The 22,240-nt window shown below is 34.6% G+C and overlaps 1 protein-coding gene across 47 annotated transcripts in view; it reads right to left on the bottom strand.

Annotated features, from left to right (window-relative positions):
• LOC145291925 (tensin-3-like) overlaps positions 1–22,240 on the bottom strand; it is a 1,436,242-nt gene that overhangs the window by 479,064 nt on the left and 934,938 nt on the right. For 2 of the 47 annotated variants that reach the window (XM_080137815.1, XM_080137817.1), the window contains exon 1: positions 16,312–16,622. The exons of 44 other annotated variants lie outside the window; for them this stretch is intronic. The gene's annotated coding sequence lies outside the window, so the exon portion shown is untranslated. Of the gene's footprint in view, positions 1–16,311; positions 16,628–22,240 lie in introns of those variants that run through there. One more of the 47 variants, XM_080137826.1, reaches the window with a different exon arrangement.

The following is a 22,240-nucleotide window of genomic DNA, read 5'->3' as shown; positions in this document are numbered from 1 at the left end:
GCTACAGTGTAAACTTACTTTTTGGGAAGCAAACAATGTTTTAAAAAATAAAATCAAAATAAAAAGCAATGATAAATTGTATGACATCATCGTAAACAACCTAATCTTAAAACTATAAACGTTAGTCAGAACACTGATAAGAACGGATAAATTGTCTCAACAATGAATATTCATTATTGTTACTCAAAATAGGACTTGTATGCACCTAGATCGGGCGATTGTCACACAAGGATGTCATAGGGGGTCGACTTACACAATGATAAACTCGTTTGACTTTTCGGTACATCTCCAGAATAATACGGATCGCATTATCGTTGGCATATTTCGGGCAGGTTACCAAATCCGTCAAAAGTTGCCGAACGAAAACTTCAATTTTTTTTTTTTTTTTACTGAAAACAAGCAAATACTTCAAAATTAGGAAAAAAAAGAACATAATTATAACCGAAAACCGTCATCGAATGGTAATTTCAATGGGGAGAAAAAAAAGAAAAAGGTACTTGCGCAGTTTACAGACTGTGTTGAAATAATAACGTTTTTATTTAGAAAGCCATTCTTAACATGGACGGTGGGGCAGTTTTAAGTATATAGTATGTAACATTCGAGTGTATAAATAATGTTTCATTCAAGAGAGAGTTTGTTGTCGGTAATTTATATATATATATATATATATATATATATATATATATATATATATATATATAATAAATCACCATAGTTGTTATTATTTTACTATATTTTTGTTTCAGTTATTATTAACTCACTCGGAGTATTCACACAAGCCATCATCAAAGATTGTTTTCCGAGAACAACTAGTGGTGTTCCCTGGAGTCTGAGTGACAACAAGTCGCCCAAGATTTCCAGTACTCTCCACCTCTTTCGGTAACCGTTACAAAAGAATTTGCGTTATTGCAACAGCCACTTACCACTGATTTCTCGTTGGCGGCGACCATTGGTCTTCACTGGAATTTGGCTAAGCCTCCCCAAGGTCCCAGCTCTCTTTGCACATCTCTAGCGGAGGTCTGGCTAGTGCTTTTTCTCCTCGGTCTTCCCTCCTCCTTGACCCTCATTATTTGGTATAGCGCCTGTTTATGGTGACACTCGCATAAAAAAAAAAGTGAAGGCGGGTTTTTTTTATATACAGTTTGTTTTCATGATTTCATTTGATGTTACTTTGTGTTTTGCATCTGTAGCCGTTTCTGTAACCAGTTTGTGTATAGTTTATGTGTGGTGTTGGTTTCCACATTCAAGGGTTTTCCTTAATATTTCTGAAGTTTTCATTATTGAAATTCGTTGTATTTTCTCGGCCATCCCTCAGTTTCCAATTTCTCCCATTCTTTTTTCAAAGTTGTTTGGTATCATTCCTAGTACTCCTATTATTAGTGGTGTTATTTTTACTTTCTTTATTTTCCAAATCCATTTGAGCTCTCTGGCCAGCTCAGTGCATTTGCTCCGCTTCTCATTCTCCTTGATCTTCACTCTATAGTCTGCTGGAATGGCAAAATCTACAATCTCGCAGGCCTTTTCCTTCTTGTTAACTATTATGACATCCGGTCTTCTTGCTTGGATGGATTTATCCGTTTGTATATCCATGTCCCATAGGATCGTGTGACTTTCATTTTCCATTGCTACTGCCGTTTGTGTTTGTACCATTTGTGTGTGCGTTCAAAATCCATTTGTTTGCATAATTGCCAGTGCACCGCCTACCCCACTTGATCGTGTATATCTTTATATTTTTGGGGTGCTAGTTTGCTACCGTTCAACACATTTGTTTCAGTTTCTACATTTTTTTGTGATCAAGAGCGGAGGACCGCTTGAAATATAAAAAATAAAATATAAATATTAAAAAAAAGTAACAACATTATTTTTATGCTTCATAAAACCCTCATAATCTTGAAGTTACTATTTTAGAAGCATACTCGGATTTCTTAATATATATATATATATATATATATATATATATATATATATGGAGAGAGAGAGAGAGAGAGAGAGAGAGAGAGAGAGAGAGAGAGAGCTGAAACAAGGTGATATAGCTGTTCCTACATCATTTTCCATACATTTTGCTGTAATACTGGTGCATGATTTTAACAATTGCAATATTGCGGTTTCACACATCAGGTAAACTTTAGATGTCTCAACGCAAAGTCGAAACTTTTCAGAACCTTGTTCTTGAACCTTTATATGCAGATGATGCAGACCTTGTGTGACATTCAGAAACAGACACACAGTTGATTATGGACAAGTTATCAGAGACTTGTAAAGCTTTTGGACTTACCATCAGCCTCAAGAAAACATGTTATGTATTCCCCTCCTACAGGAATGCTATATGTTGAACCAAACATCTTGGTTAATGGTAAGAAGTTATAGATAGATAGATAGATAGATAGATAGATAGATTACAGCAATTTTCTTTTAAAAAGATTACAACATATGTGAATTCAATATTTTCTATATAAAACATTTAATTTATTTTTAAAATTGTGTATCATTTTCTCTACACCCCCCTCCTTTAACTTCTGCCCACTTTCCATCAACTTCTAAAACAATGGATCCTTTGTGACTCAGACTCCATAGTCCTACTTCAAAATATCATCTTCACAAAGCAAAATATTCGATTTTACATTCATTTAAGCCGATCCACTAAAACAAAGACGGACTTCATAATGGCATCTGTTCATGATTTTTAACAACTTGAGCAAATCTTCTGTAACGTGATGATACTGGGGGACAATATGGTTACTCTGCCCCTGGGGGCAATTATATTACTAGAGGGCGGAAAGTGGGTAAAAAAAAAAAAAAAAAAGGTCTCATCTCCACCCAATATCTGACAATGATGTCATCACGTTTCTAGGGCAATGAGTTGATTATATACCATTCCAGGATCAATAATATTCCTGGGTTCCTTTTTATTTTGAAACTAGCGGGGGTACCCGGCGTTGCCCGAGTGTTTGTTTCCGGGACGGGGAGGGGGGAGAGTTTTAAAAAATATTATGGTAGGTAAGTAGGAAGGATCAAACCCGGAGTTATGAGTAAAAGTAGGAAAATAAAGTGTGAAAAAAAAAAAAAAAAAAAAAAAACATCTGCAACGTTAACAGTTCGGCCACCAAGAAAAGTCCATTCCAGTTGTTTAGGAAAAAAAAAAACAAAAAAAAAAACGACTACGGTAGGTCGGCGCGAACGTGAAAATATAATGTGAACTGTCCAGCACGCTAACCACTACGCCACAGAGCACTGCAGCTTAGTTTAGTGATTTTAAATAACTTCACATGAAAGAACTACGAAGCCAAACCGGTGTTCTCTTCTCAACTGTTCCTTGTGAACGATCCCCAAACGGTGTTAAGTGGTGGCAGGGGGAGGAGGAATTTATTAGAGAGAAAATATTTTACCACTTCCATTGATCTTAACCGATTTTGGCCGTGACTTCTCAGCAGAAAAAGTATAGAAATCTAAGATTATCGAGGAATTTGAGAAATAATAAGCCTATAACACACCTCAGATATTGTTCTGCCGTTTGTGCATATTATATTTGCATGAAATATCTTGATTTTTAATCCTATTAATGTCAAAATCAGACGAGAAAAAATGAGTTCATTTTATTTATATAGAGATAAGGACGAATATTATTGTTCCTTCTTGAAAAACTAGTGCTACAGTTCCCTGCAGGTGTAGATTTCTCGAAGAGTGTTAAATCAAATATCAATAATAGTAATAAAAAAAGTAAACAGAACACAAGCCGAGGAACACTTGCGAGGACCCCCTCCACAAGTGAAACATTTACTTTCACCATGACTAATGTTTGTGCAAAGTTTTTTAAAAATCCAAGACGTGGTTATTGAGAAAAGTATGAACAAACGAACGGACGAACGATTTGGGGGGCAATTTTACCCCTATAATGCTCCCTAGAGAGGCAACCAAAATCTGTTCTGGCAAAAATTTACTTTCACCATGACTAATGTTTGTGCAGAATTTCCAAAAAAATTCAAGGAGAGGTTATTGGGAAAAGTGCAAAGAAACGAATGGACAAACGAGAGGTAATTACTAGGTACAATCTCTCCTTATAAGGGGACGAATAATCTTTAAAAACAGAAAACATTCATGCGTTAACTAAGAAACTTTGTGTGTGTGTGTGTGTGTGTGTGTGTGTGTGTGTGTGTGTGTGTGTGTGTGTGTGTGTGTGTGTGTGTGTGTGTAAGTTCGTTCCTTATGGACTTGTAAATGGCTTGGCTGATTTTTTTTAAATTTCACACAAATGTACTTTATGTGCCTGGCAGTGTTCTTAGATAGGATTTGCATCAGAATGTCTTTGATAGGCGATTTGACTAAAGCATATAAAATCAACAGTAGGTTCATTGATATGACAAGGATGCGTTTAAAATGAATGTTTCTGTTTAGAGCTCAATTGAACCATGTTAACCGACCTGCACCGAAAAAGGCACTGACTCACTCTTTAGCATGCAGGTGCACGCTCTGTAAATGAAGTCACTGAATCTGATGTGTGTCACTGGTACCTCCCCTTTTTTTTTTTTTTTTTTTTTTTTTTTTTTTTAATAGGAGTCACCACTTCAAGCCCCAGAGGGCATTCGAGAATAAGGGTTAAAGAGTGTACAGTAGTCAATGGGATAATATCATAGTAATCATTAGTAGTGCAAGTTTGGTAAATTAGATTATTTAAAGAGAACGGCTCATCAAGAACTTGTTTATGTTGGACTTGAAGACGATCATATTGTAGTCAGCTGGAAAGCAGGCAAACGGAAGACAGTTTCACAGGTGTGCAGGTCTAAGAAAGAAACTTTGTTCATGGAATGTACATTTAGGTTTAGGCACAGATAAAGAATGAGGGAAACTATTGATAGTGTTTTCAGCTAGACGAGCGTTTCTTGTAGAAGAGGGGGGGGCATAGATTGAAGCTCAGATGAGCACTTGCCATGAGAATAAAAATAAAGCAGAGTCAGGCTCGCGACGTCTCTTCTGTGAGAAAGAGGTTGCAGGGAAGAGAAAAGGGCATCCCCTACGAGGCTACGAAGTCTATTTTGAACTCTGTCAAGGCAGGATGTCCTTTCTAGAAGCTCTTGCCCAGATATGGCAACAGTACTTCATCCTTCTTTCTGCACCTACCCAACACAAGTAAGCTGTGTTAACTGTGTTACTGACACACAACATAAGTGATGTTGCTTATAGTAACAACACTAAGCTAGATATTCCACTAGACTAGATGAATTATTGTCCTGGAATCCAGTAAGACCAAGCAGCCAAAAGAAAGATATACTCTAATGTAATTAACTAGTCAAAGAGAGGAAATTCAAATTACTAACTTCTTTACTAAATCAACGTTTGAGAGATTAAAAAAAAAAACAACTTTAATGAGACAGAGATTAAGTGTTAGCCTCTAGCAAAGAGGACCCTTGATTTTTGAGAAATTCGACTGAAGTAAAATGAAACAATATATATATATATATATATATATATATATATATATATATTCTTCTATTCATTTCACGTCACTTTTCCCTCATTCAGAGTTCAGACGTTTTCTGATATTACGCAGACTCTCTCCACTTCTCACGGTTCAGCAGAACAGCAGTCTCCAAATTCCACTGTGTGGTTTTGTCCAATCACCTGCCTCTAAGTTTCCTTGGTCAGCCAACATTTCTTCCATGATGGGTCTACTGTAAACTATTCACAATAGACCCAGCATGCACATCTGAAAGTTGAACACATGCCTGACGAAGGGAAATATTTCCCGAAATATTTCAACACAGATATGCTACCTGACCATCTGACACAAATAAGAACATGTTATATGCAAATTATATATACAGTAGAACCCCGGGATACGGCATTAACAATTAGTAACAAAGTACAATACAGTATATAATACACATGTATCAAATGACATCATAAATAACTTCGTAAGGCGAGACAAATACCATAACCAAGGGCCGGAAAAACATTGTAACCTGAAAAAAAAAAAGTATCCTAGGGCCACTGTATCCCTGGGTTCTAATATATATTATATATATATAAATAACTGTACATACATACACATATTGAATCAATTAATGATGAAAATGCATAGCTTGTCCCACCATTACAAGGGGTGTGCAATAAGTAATACCCCTGACCAACTTCCAGTTGTCTGATCTAGCTGAAATTTTGCATGTGCAATGATTTATATCTCTACGGGTTATGTGGCAAATTACAGCTCTGAACTAATTGTGGTTTCTGTTTTGCAGGTGTTTGAACTGAGTCAGGTGTGAAATGGAGCCTGTTGAATATCGAGCAGTGATCCAGTTTTTTTATTTGAAAGGATGCACAGCACAGGAGACTTTTGATGAAATGAAAGAAACTTATGGTAATAATACCCCATCATATGACCTTGTAAAATGCTGGCATCGTGAATTCAAACATGGCCGGAAGTCTGTGGAAACAGCTCCCAGACCTGGTCGCCCTCCCTTCTGCCATTAATGAAGCATCTGTCCGTGAAGTTGAGGCTGCCATTTTGGAAGATCGACGCATTACTATTCACCAAATAGTCCAAGATGTCAAGATTAGTACAGGGTCTGTGGAAACTATCATTCATGACCATTTGCATATGCATAAGGTGTCTGCCAGATGGATTCCCTGGTTGCTCACACCATTCCAGAAGCGAGAATGCGTTGAGTGCTCGAGGATGAATTTAGAGATATACCAAGAAGATGAGTCAAAGTTTTTCAAAAGACTGATTACACAGGATGAAACCTGCGCCCATCACTATGATCCAGAGACCAAAGCCCAGTCAATGCAATGGAAGCACTTGGACTCACCACAACTCGCATGTCGCCAGATCAGAAGCACAGGCGTGTGGTTATGAAATCCTCCCACATTCTCCTTACTCTCCTGACCTTGCACTCTCTGATTTTCACCTCTTCCCAGCCATGAAATTGTTTTTGAAAGGAAAGCGTTTTCCAGATGATGCAGCCTTGATTTCTGAAGTCGCGTCGTGGTTGGAGGACCAACCTGGGGTGTTCTACAAAAACCGTCTCCAGAGCTGCATCAAACGATGGGAGAAATGCATAACTCTGGGTGGTTGCTATGTACAGAAAGATTAATAAATATGCCAAGTTTCATTGTTCTACTGCTATGGGAAGTGAGTCAGGGGCATTACTTACTGCACGCCCCTCGTATATCTTCAATTGCTTCAGCTTGTGTCTATCCGTTACATCTCTGCATTGTATTGCCTCCTATAAACCGAAATTTCTTTCGTATACACATTAAACAATGTTTAAGCAAACTGCACTAACCTCTTATAACATAGATATCAGGAATGTGATAAACTCAAAAGGGAAAATACTAATTAAACCTTAAAGAATTCTCGAACTAGGCTATCAACAGACAAATGCCGAATCTATCGGTTTGGTCAAGTCAAGACATGTTCATTGCTATTTTGATTTAACAATTGAAACCAGTAAACACTATCCATTGGGTCAACTTGGGACTTAGTGATTCTAACCATACATTCCGTCACAGATCTTTGTTAAATGTAAATGTTTCAGTTATTTTAGAACAAGATTAAAAAAAAAATTGTTGTTATTGCATTTTTAAGAATTTATTGGTAAATGAAAAAAAAAATTGTGTTTAGGAAATCAACTTTTCTAAAAAATCATAATTGAGCTAAATACAAAATAGCAGACCACACACAGACAGAGGGCTCAATATCTATTCAGATAGATTCTTTTGTAACAAGTTTAAGGGCCCTGCTATCCTCAGAATTTTTCTGAGCAGTTTACGTAAAATGCCAGAAGGTGCTGAACAAAAGTTTTGCGATTTTTTTTTTCGTAACAGCCGACCATTTTTTTTTTTCAATGAAAAATTATTATTTCTGTTATTATGAAGATAATTCAATGAAAAATTAATTGAAAAATAAAACAAATATTAATATTAAAAAAGAACTACAAACAATATTGTTTAACATGCGTCCGATAGTAATAAATGATGCATCTGAAACAGATAAATTAATTTACAATTTCTGCGAACTTGTGACAAGAAAACCCACCATGCACGTGTGAAAGTTGAACACACGCCTGAAGAATGGAAGACATCCCGAAATATAGCATCACAGATTGACCACCTGATGCAAGTAAGAACATCCTATACATAAAATATTGTATATAAAAAATTTTTTAAAAAGTATATGCATGGTTATATATATATACACACGAATTGGATCAATAAAAATGAAACTGCATAGCTGGTTCAACCATTATATCTTAAGTTGCGGCTATTTGAGTCTATCCGTCACACCTTTGCATTGTTCTGCCTTCTATAAACTTAAATTTATCTATATATATATATATATATATAAACGAAAATGTGTGTATGTATGTATGTATGTTCGCTTTTTGTGTATGTCCGCAAAAGGATTTTTTTCGGCGGCTTCTCGAGGCCGTAACTTATTTTTAATACCCGGGCAACGCTGGGTACCCCCGCTAGTTTTATATACACTTTAAACAGTGCTTTAAGCGAACTACTTTAACCTATTAAAAACAATATTCTTTTCGTTTTTATGCAGAAAATACAACAAATTATTTTATGAAACTTGAAAAAAAATTCAAATTCAAAGCAAGAAAAAAAACTCTTATTCTAAGATAACTTGCATTTAAGAATGCTAATTTTTTTTTTTTCTGAAAACACATGCAATATTTCTTTCGCTCCAGAATAGACATTAAATCACAGTATGGTATAATTTAATAAATATTTATTCTTTGAATAGCAAAGAATTTTTTTTTTTTTTTTATATGGCGTTTTTCTTTTTTCTGATTTTTTTTTTGTTCAAATTAAAATAAATGTTTAGAATTTTTATACATAATAAACAAATGATAGCACCTTTCATTGTTTCATGTATCCGGGAAATTCCAACGAAAACACAGTCCTATTTTGCATAAGTACCCAATAATTGATTAAATATAGTTTATCTTAAGAATTTACTGCAGTTTCATATGTCATCCAATTGTCAGAAATATATTAATAAACTCTTGAACCCCTCCCACGTATCCAAGAGTCTCAGCTCAGCGTTCAGAATTTTATGAATGTACATTGGATGATACATGAAGCTGCAGTAAAATTGTGATGCTATGTGGCTCCACCGACAAGTCGCCGATCTCAACGTTGTGTACTGTGGATTTCTTATTCATCTTGTTGTTATGGCCGTGTTGTCATCTTTTACGCAACACTCAAACTCGAAACCCGACCGATAAGAAACGAAACGTTATGCACATACTCATACTTTTCCGATGGTAGGGTGCGTGACCATAGTTTGTAGAACGAATACAAATGTGTTTTATAAATTGTCATGGAATATCAACGGCACGGATGTGTTCAACTTCCGACTCAACAGATTTCTAAAACTGCCATATGGAGAAGATTTTTTGCTCACTCGGAGTCATTTTTTACGTACGGTTAATTCGCTGTCAGTGGGAGACGAGAACAACGGCTTTTTTCTGCGCATTAAACGGTATCCAGCAGTTTAAAACATGAAGTTCAACACTTCAGGTTCACATGTAACTTCTGCCAAGGCTGTCCGGCAGTCGGTTGATAAATTCACCTCTCCATCTGCTCCGAGTCACGATCCGTCTTCAACTACATTCTAACTACAACTGTTCAATTCTCCAAGCGAAATGTTGTTGGACGAGCGTTGCTGAAAACCGCTTCCAACATCTTTAATCAACACTGTCATAAAGGCACTCCCAACCGTTGTAAAAACTAATTGCCAATCCTAAAGTAACTGCAAACCAAATCTAAATATATCTCAGCTCCATTGCTCAATCCCTTTCGTTACCAACCTGGCCAACATGTTGTTTTGTCTACCTTCCTATCTATTGTTCAGTGATAAATTCTATTTCCTATTTCTTTTGTTATTTGATGATCTTTTATTTTGTTATCTTTCCTCTTTTCTTTCCTGTCATCTTCTACTTCCTAACACTTGAGGTTGATTATACTATCACAACATGTTAAAATAAGCCACATGTTTCATTTATTATTGCCTTTCATTTGTGGGTTCAGCTCTCCAGTAAAGGAGGTTGTAAACATGCACGAGGCAGACGCATGTTTATTGTGTTGCATAGTTGCAATGTGTACAGACGACACTTTTCACGTTAAAAAGCGAAAACAACCAAGAAATTGGTAAATTGGCCGGCTCAGAGTTGGCCCTCTACAATTAGATTTATTCACTTAAAAAAGAGGATTAAAGTCTGTTTAAATAAGTCACTTATTATTCTTTCTTATTCGTGGGCTGAGCTCTCAAGTAAGTGAGGTAATAGTCGCCACTTAGCACAAAGCATTACTCTTCATAAACATTCAGTAATGTAAATAAAAATATATATTTAAAAAAAATTTTTCATCACACGCAACTGATTGGGGGTTAACCCGATAATATTAATAATGGGTTCAGTTCAAAATTCCATATTAGTATTTGATTCCAACAAAGATTTCCAAATTAAAAAAGAAACTCCTGAAGAAGGTCGGAGGTTACATTAGTCGAAGCATTTTTTTTTTTTTACTATTCTATTGTCTTGCAACAACCGTATGCCAACAACAAGTTAATCGATTGTGATTATAGATATTTTCAAAGTACATTGGGGGGGGGGCTGTATCAGATCTGGAAAAATTCTATAACCATTAAAACTATTCTTGAATAATTTGGATTATTCAAACTATTATCTTCATCTTGGCTGTTACTGTCACAACGTTCTGCCGATGTAACTTCCAACGTTCAGGTGAATATTTCGAAACTTGATAATATTCATAAAGTGTTCCATTCAAAATTCCATACTAGTCCTTGATTCCAACAAATATTTCCAAGTTTAGAAAAAGATACACCTGAAGAAAGTCAGATTACATCGGTCGAAGTGTCATGAATCTAACAACCAAGATGAGAACAGTAGTGCAAATAATATTATCAATCCTCATCTAAAAAATTCTGAAACCTAAAAACATTCTTATTTACAATATTTTTACACAACAATCTTTGATATTTTACAACCTTTTGCCTAGACAATCTATTATCACTCATCATCAAAATGCGTATTTAAAAAAAAAAAAAAAAGCATCAAGAAACTGATTTCCAAACTATCCAATCTCTAACCAGCTTTTTATTTATCCATCAATTCTCACAAGTTCTTTTTATCACTTCCTCCCATATTTTCCTTGACATCCCCTTGTAAACTAACCCTGCTACATCAACTGTTCTACGCCTACTAACCTCAAAAACTCTCCCCCATTCTTTCAACGTGGCCATACCATCAAAGTCTCCTGTTCTGCACACTTATTTTGTCCAAATTTAATCTTCCTCTGAGGACATCAGATCTAAACCTGTCTAAGACTCGCATGACACATCTATCACATCATTCTCACAACACTTTTCTCCATGCAACACATGTCCTCAACCGTCACTGACGAGGTTTCTCTTTTAAAATAAATAATATCATTATCATCATATTCGGTGAAACGTCTGTTTTATATGCTGACATACGTTGGCCGGCTTTTAGAAATTGACTCCGAAGCTAACCTTATCTCTGACCAGGTCATTATTTGTCTTTCTTTCTCTCAAGTCCATTTCTATCAGGTCTTGCCCATGGTTTCTCCCATGAATTAACTCTACTACCTCGACTGTTCTACATCTACAAATCCAAGAACTCTCATCGAATTTTTCAGTGTGACCAAACCAACATAATCTCCTGTTCTGCGCACCTCTCCCTATACTGTGTAGATTTAATCTTCCTGGGCTCATTAGATCTATCCTCAACTCTAACACTCGCCAGGTTTCACTTTTCAATTCCATACAGCGTCACAACGCGTACACATACTCACACCTTATAACAACAAAATAATTAAAAAAAACAAAAAAAAAAAAAAACAAACGAAAACAATAATGAGGCTTCAACATGAATAACACCAAATTATTTTTCACTTCCTCTTGTTTAACAGGAACTGAAAACAAATTGAAACCGCCGGCTTAATCCGCCATATCCTTCATCTTAACAAAAAGAAAAACAAATAAACGAAAACGATCGATTACCAGACACCATTAAATAAACGGCGAGACTGCCGGGGGGGGGGGGGGGTTAGAGGGGCTCAATTAATAGGTTCCCCCTCCCGTTTCTTCTTCTTCTTCTTCTTCTTCTTCATCATCATCATCAACAACCCAAGGATTTAAAAAGCAGTTTCCAGTACGGTATCACGCATCGACGTAAATAAAATTCAAACGGCGATATTAAAACACACATAGGAGAAAGAAACAACCTCAGTAGAAGTCAGTCCCCCAAATGATGCTGGTTAAACAGAGCTGAGAGGAAAACGATAACGAAATATCAAGGTTTTATGTATGACATAAAAAGAAACTGGAATCTTAGGAAGATCTCCAGCATTCCAGTAATTATAGAAGAAATTGGACTCATGAAAAAGAATTTAAAAAGCTATCTGGCAAATATACCCGGTGAACCACGCACAAGAGAGATACAAACAATTACGCTTAAGGTACAGTTAGAATCTTAAAAATATTTCTTGGTTGGAGTGTTTGAGATAGAAAGTGAACATTTGGCATCCGGTAGGATACCTCATCCTCAACAAAATAAGAAAATAAGAAATAAAAGGGAAACTAGAAGGGGAGTACATTTTTTAAAGTAATTAATATGATGATGATGATGATTATTATTAGTTGCATCTTAGTTGTTCGGTAAATATATTTATTTGCAATTTAATTTATTTTTATTTTTTTGTAACAATTTTTTTCCAATTAAAGAGAAGTAATCCTATATAGACGAATACAGAGTTACATATCTTGTTATTGACATGGCGGCCATCTGAACATGATTCCGATCTGGACAATGTATTTTCTGGGAAGAATTAAATTGAATTACATACGATCCACAAGAAAGTAGTCTTCAATATTTACCAGTTCTCTTCCCCCTTCTTTCCTTTTTACATAGTCTCATCCTCTAAGATCAGTGCGCTTCACATGATTATGAGTTTCCTGGCTCTTTTCTACAGTTTAGTGCTTAGACTATCTTACGAGAAATATTGTCCATGTATGTATGTATGTATTATCATTTTTATTATGAGCATTTAGATTTCTTTTCGAGAATAATCTGTGGTGTTCACTTGAGGCTGAGTGAAAACGTATCCTCAGATTTCCAATACTCTTCATCTTTTTTTATAACCATTACAAATGAATTTGAGTTATTGCAACAGCCATTTATCATTGATTTCTCTCTGGCAATGGCCATTAGTCTTTACTGGAATTCAAATGAAAATAAGCCTCCCTAAGGTCCCAGTCCACTTCGCACTCATCCAGTCCAGGTCTGGCTAGTGCTTTCTCTCCTTGGTCTTTCCATCCTCCTTGACCCTTCATGACTATTTGGTGTGGTGTCAATTGATGCCGACACTACAATTTTTTTTGGGGGGGATGGGGTTAACTTATAATTCTACGTTTTCAATTTTCTTGATTCCATGTAGTGTTTCATTGTTTTTGTTTTAATTTTTTTTTTTTTTTACAGATTCTATATGTGTCCGATTAGTCTTTGTAACTCATGTCTAAAAGAAGAGTACTCTGTATTCAAAGGCTTTCTTTAATATTTCAGCCGTTATAATTATTTAATATATAAAATAAAACCATGTTTTTTTTTTTATCGTTTCTTTGTTGATAGCTTTCTTTCTTCTTACAAAATCAATATTTGATTATAGTTTGTAGGTTTGTCTTGTGGGTCGTTTTGATGTATCGTTTAGAAAAATACAATGTAATTTAATTCTTCTCAGAAAATACTTTGTCCAGATCGGAACATCATTTTTTTCCTTCATTCTTTTTTTTTTTTTTTTTTTTACCAGTGAGCAATCAGTTTAATCCCAACCCAATTGAAAAACTGGATCCCTCCGCCATATTAACAACTGACCTTGTGTCTAACTCTACCCTCGTAGGGAGGAAAGTAAATAGGAATACGTGAATAAGCAATAACAATAAAACAGCGAGAAATAATCCACAATCTGCAGTAACGAGTCGCAAAAGACTATCTTCCCAGGCATTACATCCTCCTTTCGGATGGGGCGAGAGACACCCTCGTCCGTAAGGAAAAGCCGATAGGAACAACCGAACTAATTTTGCATCTGGTCCAGGATGCTTTTGCCAAAATTTTTTTTTTTAAATGGTGGGAGGAGGAGGGTGCGGTCTCTTTACAGGAAGCAGATAAATAATCTCTCTCTCTCTCTCTCTCTCTCTCTCTCTCTCTCTCTCTCACACACACACACACACACACACACAAATCAATAAACAAATACAAACATGAATAAAGCAAAACGTCACGGTCATAAATATATTCACACAAACGTTACACACGATTGCTTACCTTAAGAGAATCTAAATATTAACATCAAAATAGCAGATTTACGTATGAAAGAAAACACCAGCATACACAAATATGAAATATGTCGGAGGGGGGGGGGGAGCACCCAATTATTTAAATTTACAATCAAATAAAAAAGCAAACAGGTACTAGTGCAGTTTACGGGCAGTGCTAAAATAACAACGTTATTATTTAGAAAGCAATTTTAACACGGGGGGGGGGTAACTATTTCTGTACTTTCATCTAACAATCTAATAAACAAAAGATGCCGTAAATATTGAATTTAACCAGACAATTATATCCGAGAAGAAAAAGATAGCACGGTCTGTAAACTGCACAAGTACAAAAACATTAACCCCAAACTAAAAACATGCACCTTTATATTTATTATTTAACAAAACTAGACCATACAAACGTTGTTTTGTATTATTATTATTATTATTATTATTATTATTATTATTATTATTATTATTATTATTATTATTAACACAAGAATGTAAAAACAGTTATTCAATATTCTTTGTTCAAATAAATCTGAAATTTGAAAAATCTTTTACTAAATAAAAAAACGATAAATGAGTCATAAATTAAAAAAATAATAATAATATAGGTTCAATTGTATTATAGAGACTGTAAGAATATTTCAAATATTTCGCTTGATTTTGGCCAAATTTAGAATAATCTGATCTTAATATTGTGTACATTTTTTTAGCTAAATCAGAAACAACATTGGATTTTTATAAAATAAAGTTTTTACTCCTATAAATTAATAATCATATTAAAAACCCCTTTAAAAGAAAATGCAACTTTGTTATATATGGATCGTAGAATTGCATTCATCTGCAAAAGATCTAGTTAACTTGCATATTCTTTTAGACAATTATTTTAATTAATTCCCTCTTAGTTTTTTTCGGTTTTCTTATGGGATGATCATCTTTAGTTAAGTATAATGTGCAATTATATTCATGCAAATATTCTACATGATTTATATTTGCATAATATTTGCGTAAAAAGTTTATAGTAAACACAAAACTCTATGTATGCGTATATATCTGCTTAAAAAATGTTGCCTACCAAACTCCTCCTTCAGTTTTTGGTCTACAGACATGAAATTTCATATAGAGGATATTCGAACCCATGCAAAACTTTATATTGGGGTTATAGCCGGGGAAAATCGGTGCAAAAGTGTGATAATTAAAAAATGAAATTTGCTAGGTGACGGTCGAACGACGACATTCAGAATATGCATGCGTAACATAATAGCTATTGGTTCATGTTTTAGTTTTTAGCCTTGCAGCAAACATGTCGTCATAGCTCAAAGGAAAAAGTAAATGGTAAGCTAAACTTTTTGGTTTCGTTTATCGGTGGTGGCGCACGCACGAGTAATTTTCTTTTTGTTTTTTAACCTTTAAAATCATTACTATATCCAATAATAATAATAATAATAAATACGAAATCTGTATTAATACAAATATCATATTTAAGCGTATTTTACGGGGCAATACCGGGCGGCCTGCAAGTATAATATGTGTGTGTGTGTGTGTGTGTGTGTGTGTGTGTGTGTGTGTGTGATTAAATAACTTACTGGCTGGATGGTTTTCTAACGAATGAAAAAAAATATGTATATATATTTTTTATAGTTTTAAAGGTTAAAAACTTTAAAGACTATATATATATATATATATATATATATATATATATATATATATATACACTACTGAGGGGAATTACATTATGCAAATTAACAACTATAAAATTCATTGTTCATAAACAAGGAATACAAGATCTTGTATTCCTTGTTTATGAACAATGAATTTTATAGTTGTTAATTTGCATAATGTAATTCCCCTCAGTAGTGTGTGTGTGTATATATATATATATATATATATATATATATATATATATATATATATATATATATATATATAATATTCAAGCTTACCGGATTGAATTAATTCCAACGATATTGCACAACTTATTTCCTTGATAATTCGTAAAAAAAAAAAGGATCGAAATAAATACTCCTCAACCAGTGGAATTAACTGGGAATTTACGAGAGTACCTGTCCTACTTTGGCGAAAAGTTAAAATTCGAAGTGTTTTTAAGCAATCCTCGTCCGTGGCGGTCGGTTCCTTCCTATAAGTTATCCAAAAGTTGTAAAAACTCCAGAGAGTAAAATGAAAAACCTGCCATCCATTCACTTCTCGAAGGAAAGAGTGAGGAACCCCCCCCCCCCTCTCTCCCTCCCTCTCAAAACTACAACAGTCGCAGAGTTCGGTAAGCAAGAACTTGACGGGAACAGAGAGTGAGAGTTTGTTTGTATAACGGTAATGAAGGAGATGGCGTCGGACAAAAAAAAAAAAAAAAAAAAAAAAGGATGGTTGGAGAGAAAGAATAAGGATGACGAGGTAGAGAAACATGATCTTCCCTGTCAGCGCCACTTCTCTTAGCTTTTCCTCCATTTTACTTATAGTGGGAGGACAAAAAAAAAAAAAAAAGGCAAACAAAAACAAAGCCTAAGCTGATGCGGCTAGAAGCTGGATGACTGGGGGGGGAGTTGCAACTCTTCATACAAGCAATCAAACCTCTACCACCCCACCCCACGTTTATACCGAGAGTGATAGATGTGGCCAACCCCAAAGTTACACCTTAGCCCTCACGATGCAAAATTGGTTTTTAGACAAATGAATTTAAGGTGCGCATTTAAGACAAACTCACAACTTTATCAACAAAGTTATGAATTTCTTGTTGATCGCGCACCTCGCCGCATAGCTATTTATTGATATACCGTGGAACTATAAATGAAACGACTAACGTCTCTAGTCACGGAATAAAAATCTCAGAAGGTGGACGAAATTCCTTCACAAACAATGGTAACAAGTTACAAGATGCGAGTGCCTTCTTTCAGTTCAAAAGTAAAATCGCGCCATCTTTTATCCAGATTATGATTCCATTTTATTTTTATTTTGTTTGGTTTTGTAATTGTAGTAGTTATAAAATTATGGTTAACTCAACCATCAAATGTGGCAACATTTATAAGATTTATTAATAATAATAATAAATACTCATATATATATTTATTCGAAAGTAAACACTTACATTTAGTCGCTACAAACAGTCATCTGTTTCAGTCAATGAGCCTTCGTCAGGCGACACTGAACCATCCGACGCCATTTTTCCTATAGCGTCGAATGGTTCAGGGTCACCCGACGAAATCTCGTTGACTGAAACAGATGACTGTTTGTAGTGACCAAATGTAACTGTTTACTTTCGAATAAATATAAAAAAAAAATATTCTGCTCTTGTACTATCTAACAACCTCGTTGCATTCATTAGTTCCTACTTTTGAATATCTCAAGCCTAGATTTATATATATTTTCAAAGAGTAAATCTTTAACAAAGAAAACCTTATCAAGATAAAAAAAAAAAAAAACCTTAACACTATTAAGAGGAGCAAACAATAAAATTAAAACGAAAGATGAGGAATAAAAGTTATATATAACTTTATTATATCATCAGAACAATAAGGAAAAGTTAAGGGGAAATTTAAGAAAAAAAAAACTCTTTAGGCCATGGCATTTCGAAGCTAAATGCTTTTCATCAGAAGAGGAGAAAGGCCAGAATTATACAAAATGCAAACATAGAAAAAACTAGCTTAATGATATTTGGATGAGAATGAAGGAATCGATAAAATGGCAAATCGTAAGTCAAAGTAGGTACAACATATAAGGAGGGTGATATATATATATATATATATACACACACACACACATATATATGTATATATATATATATATATATATAGGTAATATTACAAAAAAAAATTTATTTTATGCAAGAGAAAGAAAATTAAAACTAAGTTGAACTTTACAATCAAAATTTATTGTTCGACTGAATACTAAAAAAAAAACAAAAAAAAACAATTTACAAAGTCTTTATACCGTGGAGTTTCAAAGAATGCTATTCTTGTTATTCTTCTCATCAGAGGACATAAAGAAATCAGCAAATTATATTTGTAGCAATGCTAGAATTTGCTATTTATGACATTAAGTAAAACTGCAATTTATTGTAGTCATAAATTGCCAAATAAAGTGTGGAAAAATGTTGGATATGTAAAAAAAATATATAAAAACAAACCGCATATAATATTTCAGCTTGCATGAAAATCCTCTTAAGTTGATCCGAAATGCAAAATAGTTTTTTAGAGAGAATGGATTCCAAAATAAGTCCAGCGTGACGATGCATACAATCTGATTGGAAAGCCTTCAAAACAGCTGAAATAATAAAAATTGCCTTTTTTCAGGCAGTGCAGTAGCCCAAAGAGAAGATTGCCTCCCAGTCAAATGGGACCTAATAGTAAAAAGAGAGAAATCCAGTATGAGAACCTTCATCATCGGCTTAATTAGAAATATTACTATAATTATTTTTTAATACCTACGGATAGTGTTTCATCCTTTCGAGAATCATCCAAAGGAACCAATTTGTCTTTTCATTGACAATTTAGAAAAATCAAGTTGACAGAAGGAAACATTTACAAACAAATTCTAAATATTTGTCCAATTTTTTTTTTTTTCAAATTATTGCTTAACAGAACTAGTAAGACCCCCATTTAGGAACTTTGAGGGGTTTGGATTACTAACCCAGAAAAATAGTAGTAGTACTAATGGGTTAAATTCTCATCTTGAGGAGGCTCCTTGTTTTGACAAGCCTCTAGTTCTGACATTTACTCTTGATTTGAAATGGAACACGTACATCAAATCCGTTGCCAATGTCACTGGAAAAATGGTGGGATCATTCTACCGCTCCAGTATCTCACTGATGAGGCAATTCTCTATCTGTATAAGAGCCAAGTACGTTCCAGGAAGGAGTACTATTGCCATATTTGGCCAGGATAAGCTGCTAGAAAGACCTTATTCTGCCTTCACAGGGTTCAAAATAGACTTTGTAGCCTAATGAGGGATGCCCTTTTCTCTTCCCTGCAACGTCTTTCCCCAAAGGGGAGATGCTGCAAGCCTGTTTCTGCTCTATCATTATTTTCATGGCAAGTACTCGTCTGAGCTCCAATCTATGGTCCCTCTTCAGCATGCTTTCACAAGGTCGTTTTTAATGTGGAGGAAAACTAGCTCTCCAAAAAGGGGCACTCTAGAAGTAGTCAAAAATAAAAATTGCCTTAGTATGGAAAAGGTTTTCTGCTACATTGACTACGGACAAAGTAATTTGAGTGCAGCATCAGACCAGAACATATTTTTGATAGTGTTGGGACGATTAATCAGCATTGGAATTGAGAATCGGAAAAATCAGAACTTTTGGAGGTATCTGAATCGGTATTGGAATTGGAAAATTTTGTGTATTTCCAATGCCAGAAACGATTCCTTCAATTGTCGTTTTTATTTGATTTTATTTAAAGCAAAATCTTTCACTGCTGGTAGTATTAAAAATAAAATAATAAATATTTATTGATTTTAAACTATCAGTAAAACTAAAATCGATAGATCATTCACCTATAAGCTTTTTTTTTTCTTTTTACGTGTGAGAAAAACATTTAACGTATTTTTGGGGGGATTTATGTTACTTGTTTGCAGACTGTTATCCTCATCTTCATAATTGTTGCTTCACAACGTTTCGAGCAACTATTTCTCTGGCCTTCGTCAGGTTGTTAACTGTGACGGGATAAGAATGCTGAGTCTCTAAACTGTATCCTCAGTAATTAATCAGGGGCCCGTGGTGCAGTGGATAGAGGCGTTGAATTTCTACAGTTCCAGGTGAGCATTGTCTGAAGATAGCGGTTTCAATCCTACCCAAAGCCGGCTAGAGGCTTACTTGGCCAAAAGAAGTGGTGAGATGACAACAATTATGGAAGGCAGAGGATAGAGTTAAGTGATTCCGCATTCTTATCTCATCGTGGTTAACCACCTGCTGAAGGCCAGAGGAATAGTTGGCCGAAACGTCATGAAACAACAGCTATGAAGATGGGGATACCAGTCCACAAATAAATTAAAAAAATATATATACAAATTACTCATCTCAAAGGATTCCAATTAAAAAATATTTTTACGGTACAATCGAGAAAAAATAATTCTATCGTTAAATATTTAGAGATTTATAAAGAATCGGAATCGGTAATTGTAATAGAAGCGGAGAAAAAGTGCTGGAATCGTCCCATCACTAATATTTGATTTATTGGTAATCGAGAAAGAATAACTGTACAGTTAAATATTTGGAGATTTATAAAGAATCGGAATCGGAAATTTAGTACAGAATCAGTAATTGTATCGGAATCGGGGGGGGGGATCGTCCCATCACTAATATTTGATTTATTGGATATCATATGAATACAATATTACAATAATGAAGACATTAAAATAATAAGACTAAGGGCAGATGTACTCCCCCCCCCATCGTTATTTTAGAACTAGACCTACCAATGGTAAACACTTGATGAAAGATTTAAAAAATGCACACATATCCTTTAATAAGCAGTTGTGGGTAACAGAGTACAGTTTTGTTGTAAAAAAAAAAATAAAAATAAAAAATAAAATAAAATAAAAAATAAAATACCTTAACTCGAGGAAGGATGGCAAAAACTTTTACCTGTCATCAATCTAGCGTAAAGCCTGTTTCAGCTGCGAGACTTTTTTTTTTTTTTTTTTTTGAAAAACGACCCACAGGAATGTCAGAAAAGAAAAAAATTTTTTTAGGGGAACTGAATGGATAGAAATCATAAATCTAGGGGTTGTATTGGGTTTCTTTCCACCATAAACGAAAATGATGGAAGCGTTAGGGTTAGGACTTGGTTTAAGTGGGTAAATTTTACAAGGTTCAGTGAATATCAGGACATTATCAGCTCTGTGGACCCCATTCATGAAACACTACGTTATGGGGAAGGGGCTGTTTTGGGATGATGTATTGTTGCTATTTATAATATTTATATGTCAACCGACGGTGGTAGTTGCTGACATTTTCAAAATTTTTCCGGCCGTATTACTCTCCGGCCTTCCGGAAATTTCGAGCTGAACTGAACTTGTTATTTTTAATTCTGTAATATCACACAATAAAGATAGATAAGAAAGAGAAACTGTAGATAACTACTTTATTAAGTAGTGGAAAAAACAAACAAATAGTAGGTGATAGAGATGGGGACGATTCCACTATTTTCTCCTGATTCCAAGACAATTAGTGATTCTGGTTCTTTATAAATTTCTAAATATTTAGCTATATTATATATATTTGTGAGGTAAGTAATGTTTAGATTTTAGCTTTACTGGTATTTTAAAATCAATAAATATTTATTATTTTATCATTATTACCAGCAATGGGAGATTTTGTTTTAAACAAAATCCAAAAAAAAAAAAAAAAGTACAATTAAAATAATCGTTTTTGACATGAGAAAATAGGCACACATTTTTCCGATTCCGATACCCCCAAAACTCTGATTTTTCCGATTCCCAATTACAATTCCTATTAATCGTTTCAACACTAGTTAGCTACAAGTCCATGTTTATGGAATATGCAATCTCCTGTATCCTCCATGCATCTTCCTTTATATCTCAGTGGGTTAAATAAAGGGTTAAAATTCCAAGAAATTAAATGATTGGACAGGGAGGGATAGGGGGCTCATACCATATCTACTATGTCAAAGATCACCTGAAGAAGGCCAAATATTACAATAGCCAAAATGTTGTCACAACAGCAGTAGCCAGAATAACGAAAACACTTTTGAAGAATCTTATATTGAAAGAAAAAAAGATTATCATTTGCAAACTAAATTTATTTAGGATTTTTTATCCTCGGTCCACAAAATCAACAAAGATTAAACCATTCCTGTAATGATCCGGTCCCTGTTAATTTTACGGTGGGGGTAAAGTTCTGTG

This window comes from Euprymna scolopes, chromosome 13, assembly GCF_053919585.1.
Source record: "Euprymna scolopes isolate OS-2025 chromosome 13, ASM5391958v1, whole genome shotgun sequence".
Classification (NCBI taxonomy): domain Eukaryota; kingdom Metazoa; phylum Mollusca; class Cephalopoda; order Sepiida; family Sepiolidae; genus Euprymna; species Euprymna scolopes.
This window is presented reverse-complemented; position numbering and strand designations above follow the sequence as displayed.